The sequence below is a fragment of the Pyrgilauda ruficollis genome, unplaced genomic scaffold (genome assembly GCF_017590135.1).
Source record: "Pyrgilauda ruficollis isolate IOZ18807 unplaced genomic scaffold, ASM1759013v1 scaffold24, whole genome shotgun sequence".
NCBI classification, from domain to species: domain Eukaryota; kingdom Metazoa; phylum Chordata; class Aves; order Passeriformes; family Passeridae; genus Pyrgilauda; species Pyrgilauda ruficollis.
In genome coordinates, this window is record NW_024523648.1 from 8,478,093 (window position 1) to 8,497,956 (window position 19,864).

A 19,864-nucleotide genomic window follows, 5' to 3' on the forward strand; every position below is an offset into this window, starting at 1 on the left:
AAAAAAAAAAAAAAAAATTTTCCCCCCCCGAAAAAAAAAGTGGGGGGTTTTTTTTTTTTTTTTTTTTTTTTTTTTTTTTTTTTTTTTTTTATCCCCCGTTCCCTTTTCCTCCCTTCTTCTTCCCGGGGCTGTAATCCGACTGCTCTCTTTGGCTCCGTTCCAAAGACAAATCCGAGTGGTTAATCTCTCTTCCCCCCTTTCCCAGCCTCGGGGGCTGGGGGGCGGCGGAGCAGGGAGGGGAAGGAGAGCAGAGCAAGCCCCAGCCCAGTGCCGGGCCAGGCCTCCCCGGGGAGGGGCTGAGGCAGCGGCTGGGCTGCGGGAGCTGCATGGAGGAGGGGAGTTGCACAGACTCCTCTGCCCGGCCGGGAGGAGGAGGAGGAGGAGGAAGTTTGGAGATTAAGCCGCTGCCCGGAGCTGCAGCGCACGGAGTGAGCCGGGGCGCGGCCACGGGCGCTGCGAGGGGGACACCCGCCCGGCGCCGCTGAATGGGCTGCGGAGCGGGGTAAGCTCCGCACTCCGGCCCGCACCCCTGCGCCTGGATTTCCAGCCGGAGGAGGAGCGCTGGGCGAGGGCAGAAGACGGCGAGAGGCTGCCGGTGAGCGCTGCCGGGGGCTTTGTTCGGTGGGCGCGCCGGGGAGGGGGCGGCGGCGGCGGCTCCCGGAGCGGGGCGGGCGGGCGGGCAGGGAGGTAGCCGGTGTCCCGCAGCCCCCGAAACCGCGCCGGGGGCTCCGCCGCGCAGCGGGCGTTCCGGGAGCGCAGCCTTTGTGCGCTGCCCGCCGCGGGCACCGTGCGCCGGGCTCCCACCGCGCCGCTTTGTGCTCCGCCGGAGCCCGGGGTAGCCTGGCCGAGCTGCACCGGCTCAGCCCGAGCCTGGGGGCTTCCTCGAGTTTCTTCGGCGAGGGAGAAGGTACTTCTTTTAAAATATGATAAAATTCCGTAGGGCCTCAGGTTTTGTGGGGATGCTTTAGCAAACCACCAAAACCCATCCTCTGTTTTTCAAAATGTTTTAAAGTTAGTGAGATTGTGATAAGTATGGCCTAAAGAGGTTTAAAGATATGATTGATCTATTGTTAAGTAGCAGGAGCTTTGATTCTGTGGCGAGGCAGTGGGACTGAGCTGTCTTATAGGACCCTGTATACATTTCCCCATATCCTGCGCTCTTCTTTTCCTTGCTTTGCGGGTCGTGTGTCCCAGTCCCTCTTGCTGGAGAAGCCCTTCAGATCTCATCCTTCAGTTTAGCACTGAGAGACCTGAAGCACTCGTTTCCTTCTTTCTTCACAAGCCACACTGCTCCAAGTATGAGGGAAAAAGACCTGAAATAAACTGAGACAAACTTTCAGCTCGTTTCCAATACGGTCTCTCTTTAGTTGGCTTTTTTCCTCTGATTGTTAATGGGCAGGCACAGAACGAGCTGTGGCCTTGCTTTTTTCTATTAATGTTCACTGGTACTTCAGCATATAACTCTGCTTAGAGAACATGATGACTTATAGGTGTTTTGAAAGCTGTGTAATAAGAGCCTACTAATAGTCATCTTTTGCTACTGTTTCATTCTTGGAGGGAGCAGTCTTTGCTGCTGGAGAGTTGCGGTTCGAATTTCCACAAGCGTTTGTTGCTCGTGCCTCTAGCTAAATTTATAAAGGAATCCTGTTAGCTTGTGTGAAGCTAAATCTGGCTGTAGCAACTCCTGGCTGCACAATTCACTGTGGTTGGCAAGGCACAATATATAGCTTCCTTGAGATTTATTTTTAGGGGTTTTTTTTCCCCCGGTACGTGTAGGGCGCGTAGTTGTCATAATTTTGGGAACTTTTCACCAATGTGTGTGTGGGTGCTTTGGGATGAAAACATAAGAGTTATGCTAAGGTTAGGAAATGTATTAATAGAGTGCTTGTCTTGAAAATATGAGAAGGGAGTTTGAGATTGGCCTCTTAATGAATATTGGTATTGTTCTCGGGTCCATGCAGATGCTTAGCTATTAAACTTGGACTCTGCTTCTGCTCTGTGTTCTCAGTTGGCAAACTAGAAATAGTTCAAAACACTCTGATAAAAGGTTCAGTTTCAAATGTGTTAATTTACGGGAATGCTGGCTGTTTCTCACAGATCTGGAGAGCCCTAAGCAAACAATGTGGACCTGTGGCCACACAACTTAGTGCATCTCTGCAAAGGCATGCTATGATTCTAACACTAGGTGTTAAGGTGTCATTTTTCTTGCTGTTTTACTTTTGATTTTCCAAAAAAAAAGAGAAAGGAAAAACAATAGGTGTGTAGCCAAATCAGTTTCTAATTTATAGTCTTACTTGATAACATCTTGCAAAGACAGCATTGACTTGATTCTTAAGTGGAAATCTTCCAGTAGTGAACCTAGTTTGTTGGCAGCTCTCATCATTTCAGGACATCTGCTAATGTGTTCTTCTTCCTTGGGCAGGATGTGAGACTACAAATTAACTGTCTAGAGGAATACTTTGGGACTAAAGTGTTTGATTGTGAGGCCATGGAAAAAGGTAGAAAGGGTTTGGAGCTAACTAACTGAACACTTGGTACCTTCCTGTGTGGAAGTGGGGTGTTTTTGTCTAGGTAGGCTTTTTATGGGGTCGTGTTTTGGGTTTCTTTGTAGTTTTGTTTTGCTATTTTATTTTAAACCTTTGTTGTTCCCTAGAAGGGAAGTGAAAATACCTGCTTACTTTTCTAATAAGTGGCACGTAGTGAGTTTGGGCACTTTTTGCTAATGTTATTTGTGTAGGCTGGTTTGTTTGAACCTTTCACTGACACAGTCTTTCATGTGGCACCAGTGATAGTATTTTTGTGAAGTCATTTGGAGCAGTGTGCATGTTTGAAAGCCTCCTTGTGTGCATTTATTTGGATTGGGTTGTTGTATACCTGTTGTCCTCTGCCTTTCATATGCTTGTGATTTCTTGGCTCCCGTTCAGGAAAGGCTTTTTGAAGCCCTACTAACCAGATAGGGCTGTAGCAACTGACAGAAGTATTTACTTGAAGTAGTGCTTTATTGTGTTTGAATGCAAACCCAGCAGTGCAAAGCTCGTCTGTTTCTCTAACCATAGAACACTAACAGAACTGTAATTTGACATTGGCTTCTGCTATTTTATCTAGCTTTGTGGTAGCATCACCCATACAACTTTTAGGCTCTGGTGAGTACTTTTGAGATCAATCCAAAAATGGGGAAATCAAGAAAACAGTTACAAAATCTACTGTTATTAATTTTGAAGAGTAGGTCCACAGATTAGCCTGAGATACTGCTATTGAAAAAAAGTTTGTGTACAGAGGTGTCATCTCTAAAATTGTCTCTGAAAAATACCAATCCTAAACCAAAGCAATTCTTAGGTAAGGATACTGCAGAATGGATGGAGCTTTTTTATTTATGTATTAATTTTTTTAAGAATTCCAAAATAGCAATATTTTAACAGATACTTAGCAACGTTGTTAGGGTATGCTAAAGACTCGTTCAACTGTTGTTTTTTATTTATTTATTCATTTTCTTCATGCTTGGTTGCCATTCCAGCCATTGCTGGGCACCACTAAGTTTCTACTGGCCGAGCCAGAGCTGCTGCTCTTGGTCTTGGGAGCGTGGGGTTATGAAGAAGAGGGGCCACATTTCTGTGTGGCAGCATGGCCCTGTCACGTACCCCAGCTCCATAGCGTCAGATGTGCTGGGTCAGGAAATAATGGGAACATCCAAGCTGATGAAGGGAGCCATTTGCAGGCTTCATTTAGAAGTGTTTCCCAGATTAGATATGTATACAGCTGTGGCAGTTATAAATTAGAACAAAGGAATTAATCTGATGTGTGTTCTCTTTTGCATTCAGTCGTGTTGAGAAGGAAGGTTGCTGTGTTAAAGAAACTTGTTTTATTGACATGTTAAATTAATTATGGCTTGAAGTTACCTTGCCATAAATTTCTTAATTGCCAAATATAGTGAACAGATATTTAGCTAGAATATACAATAGAAGACAGAATAATAAAATATGAAAAAATGTAAGTTAATAATGTAATGTGTACTGAAGACATTTGGAGAGAAGGTGATCCGCTTATAATAAGCTGGAATTTTTTCTGGTGGGGACAATGAGGATGTCTTACCACTACTTACTCTAAATGACATTCAGCTTCTGTAGAGTTAAGAGGGGGAGGTGGGGGAAAAGAATTTTTGCAGCCCTCAGCAAAGTCTGGAGTGACCGAAAGGCTTGCAGAACTGTTGCTGAATAGTTAATTCTGAGAACCTGCATTACTGTGACTGCACATAGAAAGCTGTAGTTAGTAGGACTGTCAATGAAGAAAAAAAGTGGAAGGAAGGGTTATTCTTGTAAATTTAGAATGCAAAGGATGTGGAGCCTAGATTTCCTCTCCACTTTAGAAAAGCCTCACACACCACAGTGAGTGGTGGAACCACAAAACTGGCCTGGGAACAGGAGTAGAGGGAATGAAGAGTGAAGTCAATCTTAGTGCAGTGGCAACATTTACAACTCTTGAATACAGGAGTCTTTTATATATGTGGCTAAGAATACAAAAGATGAATGTGAACAGATTGAATAATAAGTACCAGTACACTATCTCTTAGTGCTTGCCTTTTCTTTTTTTTTTTTTTTTTTTTTTTTTTTTTAGTTATGGCAGTTGTATCAAATAGGTTAGTCTAGCCTGATTCACCAAAAGTTGAGTTTATATGAACTTGGCCTGAAATAGGTTTAACCATGAACTTGATTACAAATACAGGAGAAGAAAGGGCCCTAGTCAGGGAAGACTGGGGAAGGAAAGAGAGGGGAAAAACTACTTATACTTATCAAGGAGGCCTGAAAGAAGCAGTTGTCTAAGCCATGTTACAAACTATTAAACCCACGGTCATCTCTTGGCTGGGGTGCCTACTGAAGTACCTGCATCTGGAAGTGGTCACTACCTGTGTTTTCACTAATCACGATGCAGAGCATTGCTGTGAAAATACAAAGCAAGGTGACACTTCGAAAATTTATCTGTAAGAGTGACTTGATTCTTTTCTCCCTTCCTCAACATGACCTCCACTAGTTCTGCTTCCTAATGTTCTATGGACCATGATGATTATGCTAGTGGAGGCTGCATGTGTTTTTATAAGTGTAGTGAACAGGTATAAATTAGGCTGGCAGCAGTTTCCCATGTAAACTTCAGACTGAAGCAGTGCTAATTAACTTTGAATCCTATAAGTCTTGCTTGCCTGCTCAGAGTTTCAGACTGCAAGTGGTGCCAAGCCTCTTCCTGTAAGCATATATTCTGCAGAAACTTGCTTGTGAGCCCTGCCCAGATGTTTTAAAACCTAACTTAATGAATGCTAAGATTTAAATATTTGAACCTTCGTATCCATTCAGCGGTTTCAGGATCACACTCCAAGCATTAGTATCATTCAGCTACTGTTTTCTGCTGATAAGATGCATGCTTCCTTTCGCTGGAAGTACAGAGCAGAGATAAAAAGTGTGTCATGAGTACAGTGATTGAATCACCTGCTCATTTGCTTGCTCACAGCCATTGGAGATAAAACCTTGGGAAGAAGATGGCTGTTTGGGTTGTCATAAGGAGCAGTATCAGGAACAGCGTAACAGCCAGTTCCTTTTCATGGTCATGGCTGACATCTTCCAGCATTGTCATCTGGGTGTGGGCTTCAAGGTCGACTTCTGCCTTTTAATTAGCCCATGTAAGGAGTCTCTAGCTCCTGATTTAGTGCATAGGCTCTAGTGCTTGTACTTTCTCCCATGCTTCCCCTTGTGTTATGCAAAGTTGTCTGTAAACACAGAGAAGTTTTCCTCCCTAACCTCCTGTAAACTCTGGTTTGTTAAAGTATTTAGGAAATGTTTCCCCTCATGTATGTCCCCTAAGATTAGCTGTCTGCAGCAGCTTTATTGTGATTTCTGTGTACTGGAATCAATGTGCTGTTTGGGGTTTTCTTTCTGACTTTGCTTCTTTTTCTGTATTTGCATTGCCTAGCCCAGTAAGTCCAGATCCATAGCTGAGGTCCCAACACGTTTCAGAAAGGCAGAGTCAGAGCGGTTTCCTTTCTGCTGCTGCCACTGATCTGTGGTGCTTCAGTATAAAGTAACATAGTGCTTTGTGTCCTCGATGTCTGATATGGGGGAAAAATGATAGTTCGTTCTTTGTAAATAATTTTGAAAATGGGTGAGATGAAGAACTACTTACTTGCATGTCAGTAATCTTTATCACTTCAGTATGCACAGAGCTTTCCACTTATTGTTTTAAACTGAAACCAAGTTAATAGCAGAAACTTGGGTTTGGCTTCCAAGCAGTATTGGTGCTGCCAAGATGAGCGTGCTTCATACTCAAGTGCTTATGAAGCTTTCTCACTGTTTAGTTTCCAGTTCTTTCTCACTCTTCTGATAACATGCCTCGTGAGGTTGCTCAGAGAGCTGTCACACCTCAGTGTCTGAGTGATGTCATCATAGTTCATTTGCTTGTGTCACATCACATTCAGTCGCTTGTAGAAGCACTAATTCCTCTGAAGAATCAGCAGTCAGACTATTTGAATGGTAGGCAAAGATGTATTTAGCAATAAATCATTATTGAATTTGGAGAGATAGTTTGCCTTCCCTCATACTCTACCAGCATGTGGTTCGTAAGATCTTTCTGTCAGTCTTTACTGGTAATTGTCAGTCTTTCTCATGTTGGATAAATCTGAAGTCATAAATCTCTGATTTGCTTTATCTTGGTCATACTGTGCTCCTGCCTTGAAGAGGTTGCTGTCTGTGTCCTGCTTGCAGACAGGACCACTCAGCTCACTCCTCACTGGATATAGCCTCTGAGAATCCTTGCTTTATCAGGTTGGTTGCACTGTGAAGGCTCTTCTGCCTTGTAGTGTGAGGAGATTGCCTCCAGCATCTCTTCCTCCCAAGCTTGCACTCATTTAATCTTCTGAGTTTTTCCCAGATTTCTGGGGCAAAGCTGCTGACTTTCTTAAACCCTACCTGCAGTACCAAGCATCAAGCACAGTGTAGATGTTGTGGTAGGCCACTCTAGAATACTGCAATCTGTTACTAAGTGAAAGCAAGTAATTTCTGGGGGCATTAATGACCATTTAATCTCCAAGGTTTCTTTCTGATATATAGTGAAGTATTTTGGCATGCTTGCGCTCCTCCATTGCTTTAGATGACACAGTTCCTAAATTGGTATTGGAGATACCTGTGCTAGGAGAGTTGGTGCTAGACAGATTTCTCAGGGGAAAAGGACAAGTTTTCTGCAGAGCTTCCCTTCAGGAATTGTTTTCCATTTTCTTAGAGCCTGCCAGTGGGAAGTGCAGACCAGAGCACTAAGAAAACCCCATTTTTCTCTTGCTGTGAAGGACAGAGTGGTTTGCTAAGGCACAAGCCATGCTGGGCAAACTTTAGAGCTGATCTCCTGTGTGCTGACTCATCCTGGTGATCTCAGCCACTGCAGTTTGCTCTTTGCCACTTCACCTGCAGCAGCTCTCTCCTTGGCAGTGTGTCCTGTTCCCAGCACAGATGTGCTTCCTCACTCATGGCTGTGCACGCTGACAGGGTCACTTGTGTTCTTCATCTTAGACCTAGGCTGTCCTGCTGCTGCCATGCACACTGCAGATCCAAAAGGAGCCATGCTGAAGAGTTCTTTCTGCAGCCTTTCAGCAGAGCATCCTGCTGATAAACAACCTTTGTTCTCAAACACAGATTTGGCTCTTGCACTCCTCAGGCCCCTTTAAAGCAGTTTGTTCATCCAAAGCACAAAATAGGTACTGACTCAGACTCCCACAAGGTCAAAGCAAGGAGAATAGGTGATTTTTTTTTTTCTGCCCTGTTTTGGTGAAGCATTGATGTGACTGGGACCTGTGACATGCACAGGTAGGATATGGAGGAGAAAGTGGTGTCTCCCAGACACCACTGCTTGCTGTTTGGATAGGATAGGGGCTATGGCTGCTTTTCAAGGAAGAATTCTGAAAAAACAAAACCATGATGATTTCATTTGCTCTCTTCAGAAGAAAAGCTGGTCATCAGCCTTTGTCACTGAAGATTTGTTGTTTGTGGCTCTCTTTCATCTCAAGGGGACAGTGCTGACATACACACCTGACAGATGCACCTGCCCACCCTGGCTATGCCCACCCAGGAGCTGCATCATGCAGGTCCTGAAGCTTCCACAGGGGTCTGGATGCTAGGGCCATCTGGGTGCTTCTTCATTGCTGCTGTCTTGTAGCGATAAGGAGTCTGCCCGCTAAATGTTATGGGGTTTTTTTTCCCTTTTTCTCTTTAAGTCAGCATCAGTGTTGCACAGAATTCTTTCAATATTTAATAGAGGATCAGTGATGCCCATCTTCTGATGATTTCAGGAAAATGCACCGGGTTGGTTCCTTTTATTTGTTAATTATGAATATTGAGTCATATGAGGGGGTGATTAGTTCCGGTATCTGGATCACAGTGACTGGTCTATGCCCATACTTGCCCAGTGCTGACTTCTTTCTGGGGACAGTTTGAGGTCATAGCAGGGATGGTCTGGAGGAGGTCTGGCAAAGACTCACTTAGCTGTTGGCCTTGTCATGCAACTCGCCTTTGTGCTGTTCACTGTTGTGAATGGATAGAGTGAAAGAAACTCCAGGAGCGCTGCATGAACTTAGTCCATGAAATTAGCTTAATGTGTCTGGGAAAGCTCTCAGCTGATTGCATGTGGAATAAATCCTTTTGCTTGGGATGTGGCGCATTTTCCGTCTGTTAATCAGTTGTGTCGTGCAGTGAGAAGGTGCTACAGTATGTGGCCTTCCTGTAAGAGCAAACTGCATTCCTTAGCCAGAAAAGTTGGGCTTAAGGAACTGGCACACAGCTCAGTAAAAGTCATGTCAAATAAATTTTTACTTTAGTCCTCCTCTCTGGTGATTAAACTTGCACAATGGTTTGCTGTCTAGCACATGTGAACATCTACAAAGAATTTTATTCCAAGCTTTTCTTAGAGGGTGAGTGCGGAATTGTTTGGCAAGAGTATTTGTTTTAAAATGCTACAGTATGTGTTGACACAATTTTATTATGTGCAATACACAATATAATCCAAATTGTAAGGATGGAGCTGAATGGATGTGAGGTGGGGTTGGGGACTAGGTGAGAGCAGGAATGCCAGTGAATGGAATGAATGTCTTGATATCCTACTTGAAATGGAAGCAAATTCCTACCTGTAAGTTTGTGGAACACAATTGCATGTAGTTGGGTGGCTCTGGCTTACTGTGGTCTTTTAGCCTAGCTGAAACAGGATAAGGAAATTCTTTAAAAGCAGAGATTTAAAAGCTCAGACCTCATGATTTGAGGGAACCCGTTAACTGGACTAAAGTGATAATGTTAGCTTTTACCACACTGAGAGGGTGTGTAGAACACAAGGGTTATATGTCATTTACACTTTTTAGGGAAACTGAGGTAAAGATAATCTCAGTGACTCCTAAGGGATAAAGTAAAGCACCCATCATCTTATTGAAAATTATTTTGCTTGCCTCCCAGGTATACTAGAGTATGCCTCAAAAATGAACACCTTAATTTTACTGCATTTTGAAAGATAGTTTTCAAACTTCTGGGCTTTTAATTTAACATTATAGTGTGAACTCCAAGTTCCAACGTGTCTCTCAGAAGACGTGCAGACATTATGGTTCAAGTCAGTTTAAATATCTGAATGCAGGTTTCTTTGGTGCTTTTGCTTCTTAAGCTGCTATGTGCTTGATGCTTTAATCCTGTGTATTTTCTAAAAGTGATTAAGAAGTAAAGCTTTTTGTTAATAACTGTGATATATTTCTAGACTAACTAAGACTATTTTAAATCATGCAAACTTTTTAAAGATGAAATGGAAATTACAGGGCAAATGACGGTATATTTGTTAATCACTTTCTTGAAGGAAACATGCAGCATCTTTTCTTCATGATAGTTTTTCTAGTACAAAAGTGTTCAATTTTCTTACACTGATGGTTAAGAAATAAACCACTGAATGGATTAAAAAGATTTCACAGGATGAAAAATTCATTTTCTTTACAGATTGTCCTGTTCAATAGTATGAGGATAGTAAAACCTGTAGAAAACCTTTTTGAAAAAGGTAAAGAAGGCTGATAGAACATTCTGTAGCATCCAAGAGCTTGTATTTCATCAAGTTGGATGTGACTGTAAGACCCTGTCTCAGATCATCAGTTGAAAGGTTTTGAAAGTGCATTGTATCTGCTGGGGGTTAGAGAACACCTCAGCTTTTGGCAAATAATTTTACCCTAGAATTAAGAAACTGTTGTTGATGAAACTACTGTCCAACAAGAGAGCTCCAGTAAAAAGTTTAGGCTTCTTCAAAGTTATCTAGATTCCTAATTTTCATTTATTTATATATAATGTATATAATATATATATATACACACACAAATGTGTGTATATTTAAATGGTTATATTGTCAGTCTGGTTTTTTCTAGGGTTCTTAAAGAAACTGGGTTCTCAAGCAGTTGAAATTGAGTCCTTTGACGCTGGAGGATTTGAGGCTAGGGAAACTTCCATGATAAGTGGAAAGCAGGATGGTAATTATAGGTCACTTTGCATTTCTGTTTTGCTTAATTTACAATCTGAAGTACAGTCAGGTGGTTGGGCATTTGAATGTTACAGCTGTTACAGTCTAATCACAGGAACTCGGTGAGACTACTCATGTATTTCCTTCTTCAGATTCCTAGAAATGTTAGTGGAGACTACTCTGTGTCTTCAGTTATTAAAAAGAAAAACTAAATGAAGTAAATAAAATTATTACTGTGGTTGTCACTCAGGGATATCAAAAGAAAAAAAATATACTCTTTTAGTCTGTGAAATTGCCTGTAGTGTTAATTTATTGCTATAAAGACAGCATGGAGATGGCAAATATCTTGATATTTCATTAAAAGAAAATTTCAGATGTGTTAGTTTTTTGCATTTAAAAATGTGTTCATGTGTAGATGAACATTATGCCCCCATTAGCAAGATTGAATTGATGGCATTACTGTTGAAATCAAAAATAGACCAGTATTTTTGAAATGGGTTTTTGAAATAGAAAATTTTGCCTGTTTGTGATTTGGTTCAGCTAGACCAAATTAACTTGGACACTTAGCAGGGTCTCTCATTTATTCTGGCGTAAGAACAAGCATTGGGCAGAGCTTCCCAGTCTCAAAAAACCCGATGATGGTAAGAGGCCTCCATAGTGTTCCCAGCCAGCTGAATGCCTGAGGTATTTTGCCATACAGGAAATCAATTGCAGCTGAATGTGCACTGTTTCCACTTCAAGTATATAAACAGGCCTTATGATGATATAAAAAAAGAAGAAAGATATTAAATAGTTTCTTGAAAGTTCAGAACAGAAACATTTGATGTTCAGTTTCTGTGGATTCTTCACTGTCACCTTTGGCTCAGTTCATGGCACAAAAATAGCACAGAAGGAGAGATGAATTAATGTTGGATACTCTAGAAAAGGGAAACGTAAAGCAGTATCTTAGAGAAATGAAAATAATAAAAAAGGTATCCTTGTTCAGTTCCAGTTGATATTCTGCTGAGGCTGGGAGGGGTTACAAGTTTAATAGAGGGAATGAGTTCTTTCCCTTGTTAAATCAAAAATCCTCCATTTTTAGGCTTCAAAGCAGGCTAATAAATTTTGTGAGAAAAAGCTGCACTGCAGTTTTACTTAAATAGCTGGGTTTGGTAGGAGAAACACTATTTTTGTTCAGATGTTTTTCGTGCTTTGTTGATCTTCGGCAAATACCTAGATTTGATGGAGGCACCAGGCAGATCACAGTGACCCATGTCTCTGATGTACTTTGTAGGCCACTGATGTTGCTTACCAGGGAAGTGGGGGCTCATTTGAATAGAGGTTTCCAGCCATTAAAGATAATTATGTTGAAAATCAGCTTTAACAATTTCCAGGAGTGTGGCCTGAAGCCCTTGGGCTTTAGAGCTTGGGAGCCCAGCAGTACTTCCTTGCTTCAGCACAGGCATACAGCACGACCATAGACAAGCTGTCTGATCCAGATTTTTAAAGATATGTAGCTAGGCAGAGGTGGTAAAGGCTCTTAATGGGATTTTCAGAATCACATTAGTGTCTAATTCCTATTCAAAATCTGACTCCTTAGCTTGTCTGAACTGGATTCAGCCCGTGCTATGTTTTATTCAGCTCTTTAGGACAGAATGGGAGGTGTACGTATGGTGAGCGTGACTTAGGGGGAATAAACTGAGGTGTGCCTAGACCCCTGCTGAGCCGTGCAGCTGAGCTCCCTTTCATCCTTTCTCTAATTCCATGATTTCCACCGTCCTTCCTGCAGAATGCCAGAGACTCAACGGAGGAGAGGAAAAGTGACTCCATTTTGCCCAACGTAACAGCGATATATTCGGTGAGTACTCTACCAGGTAAATTTTTTTTACTCTTTAACTTTTTAATTTAAACTTTATTTTAAATGTGAGATGATGTTTGGTGTGCCTCTGACTGAGAGGATTACCACTGGTGTATGGTGAATGTGCCTCAGGTTAGCCATGAGGCTGCTCAGTATCCAAGCCCACAGTAGGTCACTGTGCTGAACGGGCCTGGCGTGTGGGTTAGCCAGGAGAGGGGGTGTTCCTCATGTGCACACTATTGGGATTTTATGCTAATTAAATCCCATTTTGGGGGGAGCACCTAAGCAGTTATGGGAGGTTAACTGTTCAGTTTTAGCCTTTGTTTCTGAAACTGAGGTTTTGCTAAAGATCTGTAGATGAAATTTTGTTCGGTTGCTTGATTCTCTCTCCTTGGAAGTAAAAGTGCCACTTCCATGGAGAAACAATTGTCTCCCTATGGGGATGGGGAGATCCAGGACAACTTTGTTCTCCTGAGATTTCCCATGTTAGTCTATGTCATTTTAGCTTATTATTTTAGTGATTTGTTTACATAATCTCATTGCCTGACAGTCTTGGAGCATCTAAGGAACTTGGGAGTGTAGGAAAAGCAGGTTTACATGCCGTGGAAATGTAACCTGATTGCAATAACTGATTTCACTCCTTTGATTATCTGAAACAAATTGACATTCCAGAAAGCTTCACAATAGGGCTGGAAGGAGACTCTGCAGACAATATTAAATAAGAGAGCTTTAGGCAAGATCCCTTTCTCCTCCTCTCCAACAAGATTCCTTGTGCTAACCTAAAGGAATCTTTTCTTCTCTCTGAAAAAAGCAGACGTTCAGTGGCTAACAACTCAGACACTGCTATTTGAAAAAACTTGATGCATTATAGGTAATATACTTTGCTCCTTGCAGTGCCACTGTTGAAACCAGTGTAGGATAGATAAGTTTCTAATTAAAAAAAAAAAAAAAAAGAAAGATGCATTATGTTAATTACCCCTCTGGCTTCTGTGTCCTTCAGAGGGAATACTAATATGCTATATTAGACCACTAATAAATAATATTTATTCTTTTACCTTGCTGATAGTGGGGCTTGTAATATAATTTTGTAGCATGTAGTTATGATCCAATTGTGCTCAAACATTGATTAAATTTTAGAAGAATATCAACTTTATTTTGATTTCAATGCTTTGAGATTGCATAAGTGTAATAGAGAGACACTTGCAGGGCTGTGTAGCATTAGATTGAAGTTTACATCTGACAAACATTAGTGAGATCTTACTTTCCTTTGGATCCAAGGGAGAACAGTCTCTGTAAGTAGAAAAACGTTTTGTGGAGACTGCAAGAGGAAAGACCAGAAATTCCTCTTCAGTCTTTTCCAAAAATAGCAAGATTTGAATAAGGTTACATGTTTAAACATGCATTAGAGAAAAATAATTGGCATGACCTAAATTCAGTACACTAGTTCTCTGTGTTATTTGCTGATAGTTAATTACTGGCATATTTTTTTATCCACAAGCGTGGAGGGGCTGTACATTCCCATCTTCCACACAGGAAATAATTTTATTTATTTAGCTTGAAGTTTGTGCATATCCAAATGCATGCAAAGTATTTGCCTAGTGACCTTAGAGTGAGTTATTTGCACAAACTCTCCCCCTTTCCTGATCTCCATTTCATTTCATTTGTGCTGCTTGGCCTTGGTTTTGAGTTGCAGTGGTTTTATTCTGTTTTCATGATGAACAGAAAAGCCAACCAGACCAACAGACTCGAATAACCTCTTTTCTGAAAGTGGAGATAACATGGATTGTGCCTGTAGCCCAAGATGCAGAGGATTTCCTAAGATTCTTTGGGATCCCTGGCAGAGAAGCATTCACTGTGAAGTGCTTAAAAAAACTGTTGTGTCAACAAAGCTGGAGTGTGTGGGAATGTATCAACTAAGGGGATAAGGCATTCAAGGACTAGATGAAGTGCATATTGTAAGGAATTAATTTTGTGGGAAAGAAGGAAGAAACACAAAATATGAGAACTGGTGCTCTGTAAAAATAGGAGCTCAATGGTTTAGGCAGATAGAGTTTTGAGGGATGGCTGTTGAATCTTACCAAATAACCACCGGTAATTTTGCCAAGTTTGCTTTACATGTCAGGCTTAAATCTGGAATAACTAAGAATATTTTCATTCTGAAAAACTTTTGGGGGTGGTGGGGGAAAATGTTTTATGAAATTTTTTTCTAATTTGCTGTTGTCCATTTGACTTATATTACAATAATATTTTTTTTAATTGTTTCAATAAGTTGGTGGTTAGAATATCTTTAGAAGGATTGAAATGGGCTTCAGCATCTATTAAATCATAAAATGTTGTAGCAGCGAAGGAAACATTAGATCAATATACTGTATTCTGACAATTCTGTGTGACTTTTAATATGCAGTGTGTTTATGCTAAAAGTCAATACATTAAAAAAATTCCTCGAGCATTTGTGCATCACTGAATGCTTTGTTTAGGTCATGCCTTTAGTGTTGTGAGGGCTTGCAAATCTGTGTGGGGGTGGAGAGGAATGATCCTATGCCCACATATGAGCTTTTCTCTAAGTTGGGTCTATTTTTGGTATGCAATGAAACAGAGGTACAGAGTGAAAATAAGGGTTCAGTTGCAACGTGAAGGCCTGTAAAAGCTTTCCTATTGTGGAAAGTGCCTACCAAGCTCTTAGAGCAGTTGCATTAGTATCCATGGGAATATTTGGGGTTTAATTTAGCATGCTAGATTAGGGCCTAATACCTTAATTAAGGCTCACATTTTTAATAAGTTTCCTTCAAACCCTTTGTGGCTGACTACAGTTGTGGAACAGACATAATATAAAGCCCATCTCTAGGGTTTTCTGTTACTGGCAGTTTTATGAAAGCTGTCATTCTATTTCAGAGCGATGAAGCTGACCAGCAAACATAATCTTTAATGGGAGGATTCAAGATCTGACTAGACTTCTTAAAAAATGCTAATCCAAATAATTTATGCCAGCGATGTATTGAAATTCTATGTACCTAGTACATTTAGACTAATGTTTTTATAAAAATTGTGATAACTGTTTCAGAAAGGCCTTTGTTAATTGCAAAAACGGCTTTTCCAGATAGAGGCTGCTTAATTCTCTTGTCAGTTCCCATGTTTGGGATTTTCTGCTGTGAAAAGGTGTAAATGAATTGTCTGAAAGCGTTCAGAAATTATATAATTAGGATTTTGTTCAACTTGTAGGCAAAGTGATTTAATTTTTAAACATTTGTATATTAAAGTGTTGGAAGAAAAATTCTTATACATATATATATTTTTTTTAAATCCAAAGAAACAAGCTCACTCACACCTATCTGCTTTCCCCCTGCCACACTTGCTTGGAGCGGTCAGTCCTTTCCCGCTGCCATCTCCCATTGTTGCAGTCAAGTGACCAAGGAGAAGTGTATACTTCCTTTTGTGTCCTGTAGATAGGGCTTCATAATTGATGACTGCTGCTTTCTTTCTGGCAGAAAGGAAATGAATGGGCAGTAGTGATTATAGCACATCTGTTGTTTTCTGGTGAGCATCCTGTACAGCAGTGAAACTGTCTTGAAGACTACTTTTTTTCTTTTTTTTTCTTTTTTTTTTTTTTTCTTTTTTTTTTTTTTTTTTTTTTTTTTTTTTTTTTTTTTTTTTTTGGTTGGTTGTTTTTTTCGTTCTATTCAGGACTAGTTAATAGTCATGACAGGGGACTAGTACAGGCACAGTGTTGTTCCTTTATCACAGGGGCAGCCAGAGCAGAAAAAACAAATTGCACACTGGAAGAAAATAATTTGCTTTTCAAACAAGTGCATTTTACACATGCATACACATGCATACACACACACACACACAATCTTACAAAATCTTTATGGATGTGCTATGTATTGGTTGCAAGTGAGTCCTGTCTTCATAGCTGACTGCCTTGTAGATTTAATACTCCAAAATCAAGCTGGAAATGGCTTCCTTTGGGGAAGGGGAGAAATAAGATAGCATTCATACCAAGGACCCAAAAGCTGAAACATTCACACATCTTTCACTACAATTTCTAAGATGCCATTTCCAAGTCTGTGATGCCATTGTCCAGCTCCTGCTTGAGCATCTTCTGCTTGATGTGTTGCAGCACAGCTCTCAGAAGTGCTGAGAAACAAACTAGGGAGCTCTGTAGTGTGCTCCTGCTCTCCCAGAGAGGAGGTTGGGCATGTATGGAGCTCCTTACTTGGCTTTACAGATGACAGAGAAAGAAGTTCTGGGGACAGATGAATGGTGAACTGTTGGTCAGTGTCTGGCCTGAGAGAAGAATGGGACTTGGCGCTGGGGAAGACAAATGTCTGGAGAAATGATTGAAAGAGGCCAGTAAAGCAGCTGAGTGAAGTAGTTTATGGTAGCAGTGTACCACAGCTTGTCCCTTCCATCACACCAGCCGTAATTTTTCCACAACTTTTTCTTTCTAACTTTTGTATTATAAAGATGTGAAAGCGGTATGCACTCTATGCAAACCCTGAGTGTGTGTCTTGAGCATTTTGTTCTCTCTTGCCATGCAAAGTGTTTGAAAAAACATTAATTGAAGCAGCTCTGTAAGTCCCAGTTCTTACCGCTTATTTAGTTGCTTGTTCCTTCCTTTTCTTTCATCCTGTTTAATTGCACCATTTCTTGTAAATAAGATGCCAGTATTCTGCTTTTGCACAGACTAAACAGATTGGTACTTGAACTAACAGAGTTTGTGTTGGGCTTGGATGCAGCTGGTTAGCTAAAGTCAGCGATCTGGGTAGTGCTGCCCTCTTCCTTGGGGGTTTGTGATGGGTATTGGATAAAATTGGGGTTTTTTTCAGCCCTTTCTTGTCTCTTGCAATCCCGAGAGCTGCTTTGTCCCTATCCTCTTAGGAGAGGACGAACAGTACGTTGAGATGTACAGCTTCCTATCCATAGGGTGCTGTTTAGCTGGGAGCTTACAGCCTTTCAAAGGTTTTTCAAATAACAGATGCACCTGGCCACTAGAGACGGGAAAAGTGAGAGAGCATTCTGTGCTGTAGGTGCACACCAACATGGCTGAACACAAAATTCATGGTACCATAAGTGAATCATGCTGCAGTTAATGTCCCAGGTTAACCTTTAGTCATTCCTTGATCAGAGCAGAATTCAGAAGATGAAAAAGCAGGTGACATAACCCAAATTTAAGTATTTAAATTTAAATTGAATGGGGTTTCCTTCTACCTGTGATAAAACTGGTTTGTTTTTTTTTTTTTGTTTTGTTTTGTTTTGTTTTGTTTTTCCAAAAGACTTGTCTAAGAGTAATTTAAGCAACTAAGTAATCCTTTTGCTTTCTGAGTGAGATACACAGAGACCCTGTTCATGCCTCTGAAGTTTTTTAAACATTTAGTCTACCCCCATAGGATTTCAGAATTATCTTGCATCTCTTGGCAAGCATTATGGTGTAGCTAAATATTAGTCATGGCAAAAGGCAAGTAATACAAGAAAAAAACCACAGAATAATTCAGAATTTATTTGTTCAAGGTTTTGTAAATTCCATTTTATGGATCTCTTAATATATGGAGCTTTATAAAGAGTGCATTATTAAGAAACATAATATATTGTTAATTTGAGCTGTTTGCAATTCTGAGCACTACATTGATTGATAGATTATTCTGCACCACTTGAATTACTTGTGAGAAACACTTGAATATTTGTGTGCCTTAATGTATTCAAATTACTGTATAGGAGTTTGCTAAGATGGTTTTTTATGCAATCTTGGCTTTGAGAACAGATGTGACTTCTTTTATCATGAATTTAAGATGCAGTACATGACCTAGAGCATGACTATAGATTCTTTTACAAAATTTTCAAAGACAGCTCTTTGAGTACATACGCATTGATGACTATACACACAAGCCAAAATCCTATTAAAAATTAAAAATACTTCTTCCATTGAGGCAGATAGTCATTAAAGCTTGATACATAGCTCTTCAGTAAAAGAAACTTCAACAAGACCTTCAACCTCTAAAAGAAAGATTAGCTACTGCTTTTATCAGTATGGACATCGCTTTGAAGAAACTGAACATCTGGTTTCCTTCTGGGAGAATTATGTTCTGTCCACTTGACCCTTTGTAAAAGTAAATATTTTTATTAGTTATGTTATGTAGGAATTTGAAAAAATATTTAATACATGAAAATTATGAAATTTCATGTATTTAATACATGAAATCGCATATTTAGTTTCAGTTACAGAAGTGCAATACATCAAATGATCTTATGTTCTTGATTAATGAGTTTCTATTGTATTAAAAATTATACCAGTATGGAATTTGATAAGAGACATAACTTTTTCTTTGTTTTCCTTTTAATAAGAAAGTATTTATTTTTCTCCCTTTCTCCCTTGTGCCCTCCCAAAATTATTTTGTCAAATCACAGACATTTCAGCCATCAGTCCTTTCCTTCAGCTATGACTGTAAACTGCATTTCCAGCATAGATCCACCTGGATGATATTTGATTACCATATAATTTAAACATGTAAAGTTACTTAGTAAAGATAGTTATATGTTTTGACTGTGATCGAACAGACGTTAAGGTTTATTGGAGATGTAGATTCTAATCCTGTTTTTAAGGTAGAATAGAACAGACCATAATATCATAGTTATATTTATTTCTTCTATGTAAAAATAGATTCCTTAGGAAGAGTGCCCTCCATGCATCACAGGTTTAAACACAAATTGCTTGTTTTGTGCTGGTATGAGAGAGAGTGTATATCTTCTAAAATACACAATGCAGCCTTTTAACTAAGGAAGGCATTGGACTTAATGCAATGTTACACTCAAAAAATTATTTCACAAGTCAAGCCAGTTAGGAATTTTTCAGCCAAAAATACTTTGTTGGAAAACAACAATTTATTGAAAACAGAACATTTCACACAAGCAGTTTTCGACAAAACTATCAGCAAGAGATTTTTTTCAGATATAGGATTGTAAGAAAACCTGTTTCAGTTCCATGGAAAAATAACAATGTAACTTAAAACTCAAGGAAATACTATCTCTCTGGAAAGCTCTGTCTCTATTTTTAATTATGCTTTCTTTTGAATTGGAGTCCTTCAATGATTTCTAACTCTTTCTCACAAGGAACGTGGCTATTTTCAAAATTCTACTTTTCATTTTTCCATTAAGTTGGAAAGATGGCTTCCTAGTTAATCCTAGTCTATTGATCCTCATTTTTGCAAATTGTTCCTATGGAAAAGAGTATTCCATTGTTTTAATGCAAACTTGCTGACAAATGGCAGACATTACATGACTCAAGTCATGACAAATGATTCCCTCTATTCTTTTTCATTCCCCATTTTACATGTATCAAAATCTGCTGGTGACTTATCAGTGAAATTAAGACTTACTCCAGTAATTGACTGTCAGTGAAGTTAAGACTTACTCCAAATTCTTACAAATTTTATTTGTCCCATTTGTTGTTGTTGTTATTATTATGATTGGTCTAAACTGTGTTGCTTATGTAATAGGCACTGTAAGTGCCTGTCTCTTTACTGGATGTGCCAG

At 40.0% G+C, this 19,864-nt stretch overlaps 1 protein-coding gene across 2 annotated transcripts in view; it reads left to right on the plus strand.

The window, feature by feature from the left end:
- The first annotated feature begins 421 nt into the window (after window positions 1-421).
- The window catches only part of PLEKHG1 (pleckstrin homology and RhoGEF domain containing G1), a 126,820-nt gene continuing 107,377 nt past the window's right edge, over window positions 422-19,864 (plus strand). Inside the window, exons 1-2 of one of the 2 annotated variants that reach the window (XM_041470028.1) lie at window positions 422-595; window positions 12,269-12,353. The gene's annotated coding sequence lies outside the window, so the exon portion shown is untranslated. The remainder of the gene's footprint in view (window positions 596-12,268; window positions 12,354-19,864) is intronic. The other variant, XM_041470026.1, reaches the window with a different exon arrangement.